Here is a 9618-nt window from a genome sequence, read left to right on the forward strand (position 1 = left end):
ATATATATACATATATATATGTATGTATACATATGTGTGTACACATATGTATATACAAATATATGCACATGTATGTATATATGTATATATGTATGTAGAATTTCTGAAGGAAACTTGTCATTAAATATTCAGTGTTTTCATGAATTCTTTGTTAGTTTTCTTCGAAATTAGAGTTAAGATTACATTAGAATTGATTCACAACTTACAGTAAACTTAGCGAGATCACACTTCTAAATCGTGCTAGCATATTTGATAAATGTATAACGTATATCGCGATAATAATTCCCATGATGCTTTCATTATAATTCCATTAATCTTCGTTATTGTTCTAGTTTGTCAAAGTGTAATACTTTATAATTTCGTCGTCAGTTCGCTTTCATATAGTTTACTGTAAGTTTTCATTAGCAAGTAAATGAAATAACACTAGTAGCAGAAGATTCCATTTCCTTACGCAACTTTGATGTTGTCTGATTCTGCTACGTGTAATAAAGTATTCTTGTTTTTACAGAGCAGTGCAGTGGGTTGGCAGAATCTTTAGACTGTCAGAAATTCCTTGATATATTTCTTCCGGATTTTGATATTTTACGCTCTATTCCAGTCGGTACTAATTTTTCCGTTTTCGTCTGAATTCAATAAAGCAGCAATCGAGTACTACAGTCCAGAATATCAAGAAGACTCTCTCCTCAAAATAAACATTCTTATTACTAGATTTCAAACCATGATATTTCATATCTTTATTTTATCAGTTCACAAGTCTATTAAAGGATGTATTCAAGTGTCATATTTTCATTTTTAGCTTACCGAGTTTTGTATTGTCTCATCTTTTTCTACTGAGTCAACATTGAATAAAACAGCTGCTGTATCATAAGATTTATAAACTTATCCTTGCGAGCAGAAAAAAAAAACTAATGTATTGACCACTCTGACGAACTCTTCTTCTGGAACAAACAAGATAATGTAACAAGAGAAACAATTTTTATATAATATCATACACGATATATATTTTGAATATTTGATTATTTGATTTCTCCAGTCACGCTTTACATCATAGAGAGAGGGGAGAAATCGAAAAAAGAAAGAAAGAAAGAAAGAAAGAAAGAAAAAAAGAAAGAAAGAAAGAAAGAAAGAAAGAAAGAAAGAAAGAAAGAAAGAAAGAAAGAAAGAAAGAAAGAAAGAAGGAAAGAAGCACTCAAAGAAAAACTGAAAAATAGAGTCATTTTAAGAAGCGCAGGGTGTGAACACATCTTTGGCTTTGTGAAAGGCCAAATAAGAGGAAAACAAACGAAACACGTAGAGAGAAAGAAAAAAGCATAGGGATAGGAAAGAAGGGAGAATAAATTTGAGCTTTTAGAGGGAAAGTGGCTAGGGAAAAAATATGATAGGAAGAGGGGAGACAGAGGTTAGAGCTAACAGGTTAAAGGTAGAGAGGAGAGAACCAAATAAGTTAGAGATATGACACTTAAAGGGAGACAGTCAATTGTAAACATATCGAAGAAATTAAATGGTATCGTATATGAAAAGTTATTTGAAAAACAATGAAAATGAAAGAGATATAAGGAAGATGAACGATCTTATATTTGCCTGTATAACACAAAGTATTTTAAGGACGAATGATCATAAATAAAACAATGTTTTGTCAAATGTCAAGAGACCAAAGCCTCGTGAGTGGATATATATATATATATAAGCATATGTGTGGTGTGTTTGTATGTTTATGTGTCTTTGTTTGTCCCTCCCCCACCATCGTTTGACAACCGATTATGGTGAGTTTACGTCCTCGTAAGTTAGTGGCTCGGCATAAGGACCGATAAAATAAGTACTAGGCTTACAAAGAATGAGTCCTGGGGTCGATTTGTTCGACTAAAGGCCGTGCTCCAGCATAGCCGCAGTCAAACGATTCAAACACATAAAACAGTAAAAGAGTAAAAGAGAGAAATATGTTGGTATTACTTCAGATGAAAATAAATGGAAGATACTCAGAAACGTAGGTGTAAGTGTGCTGGGGTGTAAGTGTGCTGGGGTGTAAATATGGACATGCACTAATATACAAACAGCTATAGGCATACACAAATGCATATACGCATATACATAATTGCAAATAGACGTACGTACACACACACACACACACTTATTAATTCTAAGATAATTGATATTCTTTTGAAAATTAGTATTCATTTCATCATTTTGCATAAGCACGAAGAAATTTTGATAAAAGTTAAATTATTATTCTATGTATGCTATATGTCAAATTCTTTGATATCACGCATGGTAACAAAAGCACACGCTTCCTAAGTTTACCGTCATGTGATGAATAAAGTGCAAGTATGCACACAGATACGCCCACACACGCCAATATATATAGTATATATATAGAGAGAGAGACACAGAGAGAGAGAGAGAGAGAGAGAGAGAGGGAGAGAGAGCAAGAAAAGGAGAGAGAGAGATTAGAACAGAAATGAAAAGGCAAACGTTTTTGCATGATATGACAAGGATAATTAATTTAGTTATATAATGAAGCCTTATACATAGTCATACTGACGAAAACGCCTCGTATCTTTTACATATACTTATACACACACACAAACACACACACACACACATACACACACATATATATATATATATATGTGTGTGTGTGTGTGTGTGTGTGTGTGTGTGTGTGTATGTATGTATATATATATATATATATATATATATATATATATATATATATATATACATACATAGTGTCGGGCAATCCGTAGTAAATATAGATATTTTCGATCTAGTTTGCATTCTTTGCCATCAAATTTGATTGCAAAGAATTCAAATTTGATGGCAAAGAATCCAAACTAGGTCGAAAACATTTATATATATATATAAAAAAACAACTTTCAGGAACAAGAGTGATTTATTGAGATTATGTTGCGGATTATTTTTCTTTATCGGAGAACGATGAGCAGAAAAGAAGTTCTTTTTATATTCCTTGGTAGGCCACCAGGGTTGCCGAGTGTCCGAAAAAGAGTACAAGAGTTACAGAATGGAGTAAGCAAAATCTGGGCTACATATGTTTCACAGCGAGTGGAATCTCAGGCCAAGGATATCTTGATTTAATTAAAGGCTACATTGCCGCAGGGAGGTATTTGTTCACATAAGGTGGATTCAATCAGAATTTATGGAGGACACAGTATGTGAGGTGTGTATAGATGAGAGAAGAAATAAGTATTAGAATGGAAGAAAGAAGAGAAAGGAAAAAATAAGTAAATAAGATAAAATTAACTAGATGGGAGTGAGAGGAAGGAGGAATTGGGCAAGTCAGTAGTAGATAATAGTAGTGGTAGATAATAGGTAATATAGTAATTTAGCTTAATCACAGAATTTAATAGTGGGATTGGTAATTGAAGAGAAGATAAACTGGAGGGGTTTATCTTTACTGTAGGTAAAATAAATTGGAAGGGAGAGGATGGAGAATATTTTGGGGCGTGGAAGAGAAAAAGAAAGTGTGTATGAATAAAGCAAGGTGAAGTGGGGATTTAAGCATGGCTGGTGGTTGTTTGTAGTCGAGGGGTTTCTATGGCTGAAAGGTATGAATTAGTACAAAGAAAAAGGAACGCATGAAGTGGTGGAGATGTATGTAGGCGTAAGTATTTGTGGGTTTACGGATGGAGGGGGAAGAGGGTGAGGGAACAGAAATATAAGGAGAGAAGAATATTTTAGGGAGTAAGTAAAGATACGGAGAAAATATTGCAATTGATGATCAAGAAGTTAAAAAGGGGAGAAAAGTATTGTTGGTTTAATACAAAGTGTTAATGAGGGTTGATAGATGTGAATATATATATATCTATGAGAGTAAGGAGGAGACAAGGTCCTTGTTAAGAAGAACAGGAGAAATGCTGGGGTAGTATTGATCAATGTTGACTTGTATAAATTTAAAAGAGTTTCTTATGGTATAGAGTTGAACCACTAGTTAGCTTCATTGGTTTTTGTCGAGAGTTTTAGTGAAGCTATGGTGTAAAATTGGGGAATTATTCGATCAAGTATAATTTTGCTAATCTTACCTATGTCGGAGCTGGAATGGCAGATGAGGCGGACGGAGGGGTTCGCTGCCAAGTTTTCGTTGTGATCCTTCAAGCTGATATGAAGTGGACGAGGTATGGAAGGTTCGGTCCTGTCCTCTAGTCCAAGTTTAAAGATGAGATCTCTATTTTTGCGGTTGATTTCATTTATAGTTGAATCAAGTACAATTTTGTAGTCACACATATATACATGCATACATACATGCATACATACATAGAAGTGTTAACCATCATATGACTCGTAACACTCTCGTTTTTAGATAAATTGAAATAATCCATGTTGGTCAATAGTATCGTTCTTGTCTGCCCTTGAATGGAAACGCAATGATAAATTATAAATCATATGCTACAGTTGTTACTTCATTTGAATGGTGATTAAATACAAAAAGATAAGACGAGTCAACGCTGGTTAACTAAAATAAATTGCATATAATTCGGGAGAGTAAATCGGACTCAAGTCATAACTGTCGATTTGTTATAATTGGTAGCATAATATGAGGATTATGGTTTAAAATTTAGGTACCAAATATTGATTGATGCTTTATTTGATCGAGCACAGCAGAAAACGGAAACGGAGAGATTGACATCGAGAGACAGAAGAAATATAAGAAGGAATTTTCCGACGCTCTAATGATTCCGCAAAACGCTACCCTATGCTATGAAAATAACGATACATAATAACATGTGTCAAAATCGTGTATGGTTTTTTTGTGATAGGGAAATAGAATCTTACGCTAATAGTATATATGTTAAAATCCTTAGCCGAGTGACGATTACTGCTCCGGCGAGAAAATGAAATTATACTTGGTTGTTAGGTTTTTTTCATGATTTTTTTTTTAAATAAACAGTGAAATATCAACAAGTTCAGTGTGATCAATCATCAAATCAGTTCACTGTCAATATTATCGTAATCCAAGCCGGCGAGCTGGCAGAAACGTTAGCAAGCCGGGCAAAATGCTTAGCGGTATTTCATCTGTCTTTGCATTCTGAGTTCAATTTCCGCCGAGGTTGACTTTGTCTTTCATCCTTTCGGGGTCGATAAATTAAGTACCAGTTGTGTACTGGGGCCGATCTAATCGACTGGCCCCCTCCTCCCAAATTTCGGGCCTTTTACCTAGAGTAGAAAAGAATAATATCGTCATCCAGGTATTTTCACATGATAATAGCATTTTCATACGCATTTTTCATGTTTTTTCTACAATGTGTTTTACAAGAAGAAAAAATAGAATACACTCCATACGCAACACCGACACAATTGCTAAATTCCGGAGGTTTTGTAACATCCCATCAGCACAAAAACCTCTACCTTAGAGACTTCATTGCGTGTAATCAAACAATATGCATGGCACCAACAGAAACGCATCTGACTGCTGACATTACAGATGCTGAAATACTCATATTTGTCCAGTGGCGCATCGATGGTATTACAGTTGGAAGGTGAAAGTGAGAAAGCTGTATCAGCAGTCAGCTAGAATCTATTGTTAACTGAGTACACTGAAGCAACAGGAAATGGAGTGCCTTGCTCAAAGACATAATCTACTGCCTGGCCCGCGGATAGAAGTCATAACAATATAGGCGAACACCGAACAACTTAACCACTAGACCACACTCTTAAACATATATATTTATGTATGTGTATTTGTGTACACACACACACACACAAATGCATGTATGTGTTGTCAATTCGTGGGTCTTCTGCGTTTTAGGTGTAAGAGAATACTTTCTGAATATGCACCTGGTGTTAAAAACACCTACATACATACATATATATATATATATATATATATATATATATATATATATATATATATATATATATATATATATGTATGTATGTATGCATGCATGTATGTATGTATGTATGTATGTATGTATTCTATTTTTGTCATCTTTATATACAGCTTTTAATCGAATCTCATACTGTCTTCACTCCTACATATGCAACATTACCTTGGCAATGAATTTCAAATATCTATCGAAGATTATTGAGATTAAATAGAACATAACCAAACTGAAAGTTACAGTTAGTTAATGTAGTATACCGTAACCCTTTAAAGGTAGATGAGTGTTCCCAAAGAAATAATGCATAACCTCCTTTTTCTCCTTTTAACTATCTTTTATTGATCCGAAAACAAGCAAATATAACTTATGAGCATACTAGCTATTTCGTCTGAATCTATTATATGTACGCATGAAAGTGCTGAATGGTCTTCAATTTTTTTTGTGCTCATTTTCTTCTATGACGTTAGATTATAAAGCCCTTTCCTGAACTGATCTTTGAACTGGTTTAACTGGTATTTAACAGTTGCTAAAAAGAATTAAAAATAAAGTCTATCGTTGCATCTAATGCAAAGCATTGCTAATCTGTGGTATGTCATTTATTATGTTATACGTTTTATTAATTTTTCTCTTTACTTTCGGTTAAGGAAATCATAACAGTACATTCCGAAAACAGAGGAAGACAAATTTACCTGCTGAAAAATAACTACATTATACTTGCAGGTAGCATAGAATCACGAGCTGTGTGTGTGATTGATGATATCAGTTGCAGATATCGAATAAAGAAAGCAGCGAAGAAAGAAAAGTGTTGAATAACTTTACAGCTTGACGTTCGAAGATGCTGATATTTTGTAATTTCTTGCAGTTATTAGGTTTTTCTTTTTTTTTGACCGAAATTCGTAGTGAATCTGAGAACAGAGCCGTGTGATGTAAAATGTAATGTAGCTTCAGTATTCAAACAACGACACCTAATATTAATTGACAATCACAACGACAGGTGAAATGTTAGTCATGTTAACATTTCAAAGGATGTTTGATGCAGAAGCACGAACTGCGAAACTTAAGAAAGTCTTATTGAATACACAAACTCTCATGCTTTCCGCAAACGATATGGACGAGAGTAGTCATAGTTTGGAATATTGTTTACCCTAAGAGATATGACAGTTCAGGTTTGAGGCGTTGTAGCGGAAAATATTGACGTTTATGCACCTTTAATTGTATTATATTCAGAAGCAGAAAACTGCATTTGCTGTCTTAACGCTTCAGAAATTGTATGAATTCGCTTTCTGTTGAAATAAATGTTGCATTTAACAGGACATAACCAAACTAAAATACGGAAACCTTTAAAGTCAATGCTACTTCCTCAAAGAATGTCTCATACTAGACAGAATGTTTTATACTTTTAAAGGTAGACACTGAGTTTTTCGTAAATATCATGAAAGCAATATTTGCTTTCACTGCGAATGAAATTTCTTGCAGCGTATTTCTATTCATCTTTTATTTATCATTTTTAACTTGTTTCAGCCAACATTTGGTTATGGCCATGCTGGGGCACTGCATTGAAGAACTTTTAGTTGAGTGAATCAACCCCAATGCCTGTATGCTTTTTAAGGTTGGTACTTATTGCACCGGTCTTTTTGTCCGACAGGCTTCTTTCAGTTTCCATCAACCAAATCCGCTCACAAAGCTTTGGTCGGCCTGTGGCTAGACTAAAAGACACTTGGCTAAGGTATAACGCAGAGAGTCTGAACTTGGAACCATGTAGTTGGGAAGTCCACTTCTAGCTATACAGCTACATCTGCCTCACATTCTGTAAGAAAGTGGAGTAATAAGTACTGTAGTTATGGCTTCCCAAGATGTCGAGAGTAAATCAATTATTATTTTGGAAATTATTTTTGTACAATAAATATGAAAAATCGGCGGATTGAAATATTTTTGTTTCAACAATGGGAAAAGGTAACTGAAAGCTAGACTAAGATCTTTCCTATACCTGGTTGTATATTGTGCTTATACCATTAACATTTAACACTCACCAATCATGTACCCTATTTCTAATTATGCAGTGCAGACAAAATATTGATTTGCACTAATCAGCGGCAGCGCTGTGGAATTAAATAGGGCCATGTAGACTTTCATTTACTTCTGCAGGACTGCAATACTTTCGCTTGTTCCGAGATTTACGAAATACAAGAATTAACTCTAATCCACTTAACATTATGTGCGGAACATTCTTGCCATGAAATCTTCTTACTTAGAAATATTTATCTACAGTAAAGTTCAACTAAGAACCAAATAAACATACTGGACTCACTTGTGACCAGTGCCGTTGCAATTCTTACACACGCATACAGCCTCAAATCACACCAAATATAAGACATTCATTGGTAAAGACTCACCAGTACATAACCAGCACCTGACCTACGATGTCACTGTCTTCTTTTTCATTTCGATTACATCTACAGCAACCACTTCAATGAATCGATTTTTGTACCGTTTGCACTGGTTTCCACACGAAACATAGGGTCTCCTCCTCCCGGGATCCCAACATTGTGAAACCCCATATTTAACATTGACCGCATACGCCGGTCTTTTCTCCATCCCCGTCCACGACATTACAGTACAGACATTCAAACTGAACAAAAACCGTATCAGTCTCACACCTCTTCGAACGTTTCTGGAGATTATGGTTAGACACAGCACCACTTCACTAAGTCATAAAACATTTACTACATCCAATATCCTTTTCAAGAATTGGAGAAATTTTGTTTATTATTGTCTGTAGGGGGTAATCGGATCGATGTTTCTTTTATTAATTTTGACTCCACATCCTTGATACCTTACCTTGGTATTGAGGCTGTTTACACACACACACACGTATACACCTTACATACATACATATGTATGTGTGTGTGTAAGTAATGTTATTGCCACATCAAAATGGCTGTTCCATGGTAATTGACATTACTACCGATTTTTAACCCCAGGAGAAGCCGCCTCCAGTTGGTTATCGATGCAATCTGCACCCGATATATATTACAAGCAGGGGAGCAAACTCCTACCGTTTTCTAGTAGACGACAAGATCAACAGACCATACAGTTTCGGGCTATTTGTGCCTTCGTCACTGGTGAACACCCATCCGCTACAGATAGCGGTAATTCGCTCCAGCCCCCAATATATAATTTTCTACTCTAAGCACAAGGCCCCAAATTTGGGGAGGAGGTGGGGCAGTCGATTAGATCGATCGCAATATGCAACTGGTACTTAATTTATCGACCCCGAAAGGATGAAAGGCAAAGTCGACCTCCAGTCCGCAATATATAGAAAACCAAGCCAAAATCAGTTACTTAACTTGCAACAAGCAAACTAGCTAGTTAGAAAATCTCTATAAGATATGAAAATAGTAACTCTACTAACGAATAACGTTTATTGCCACGTTCATATGGATTGTCGCTTGGTTTCTATATATTGCCACCTGGAGCGAGTTACTGTCATTTGTAGCAGATGAGTGTCAACCACTGGCGATGGACACAAACAGCCTGAAACCGTATATATATATATATATTATTTTGCTTAAAAGAGTTCCAACACTGTCTGTTTTTTATGTTTTATTTATATTCCTGCAGAACTAATGTGGGGTATAGAATATGGAATATACAATATATAATATGATATACAATATACAATATAAAATAAAATAAAATAAAAATGGATGGCACCATGAAAGAAAGTATTGAATGTAGATGAAATATTGAGTGTTCAATATAAAGGATCAAATATATAAAT

The 9618-nt window shown here is 35.0% G+C and overlaps 2 protein-coding genes across 3 annotated transcripts in view; both read left to right on the forward strand.

Moving 5' to 3' along the window:
• LOC106879000 (G-protein coupled receptor 183-A) overlaps nucleotides 1-9618 on the forward strand; it is a 269907-nt gene that overhangs the window by 233007 nt on the left and 27282 nt on the right. Inside the window, exon 2 of one of the 2 annotated variants that reach the window (XM_052973299.1) lies at nucleotides 7359-7446. The exons of the other annotated variant lie outside the window; for it this stretch is intronic. The gene's annotated coding sequence lies outside the window, so the exon portion shown is untranslated. The remainder of the gene's footprint in view (nucleotides 1-7358; nucleotides 7447-9618) is intronic. 2 annotated transcript variants of the gene reach the window in all.
• The window catches only part of LOC106878979 (protein MTO1 homolog, mitochondrial), a 353585-nt gene that overhangs the window by 53778 nt on the left and 290189 nt on the right, over nucleotides 1-9618 (forward strand). The gene's annotated exons all lie outside the window — the stretch shown is intronic.

The sequence above is a fragment of the Octopus bimaculoides genome, chromosome 15 (genome assembly GCF_001194135.2).
Source record: "Octopus bimaculoides isolate UCB-OBI-ISO-001 chromosome 15, ASM119413v2, whole genome shotgun sequence".
In the NCBI taxonomy this organism is placed as follows: domain Eukaryota; kingdom Metazoa; phylum Mollusca; class Cephalopoda; order Octopoda; family Octopodidae; genus Octopus; species Octopus bimaculoides.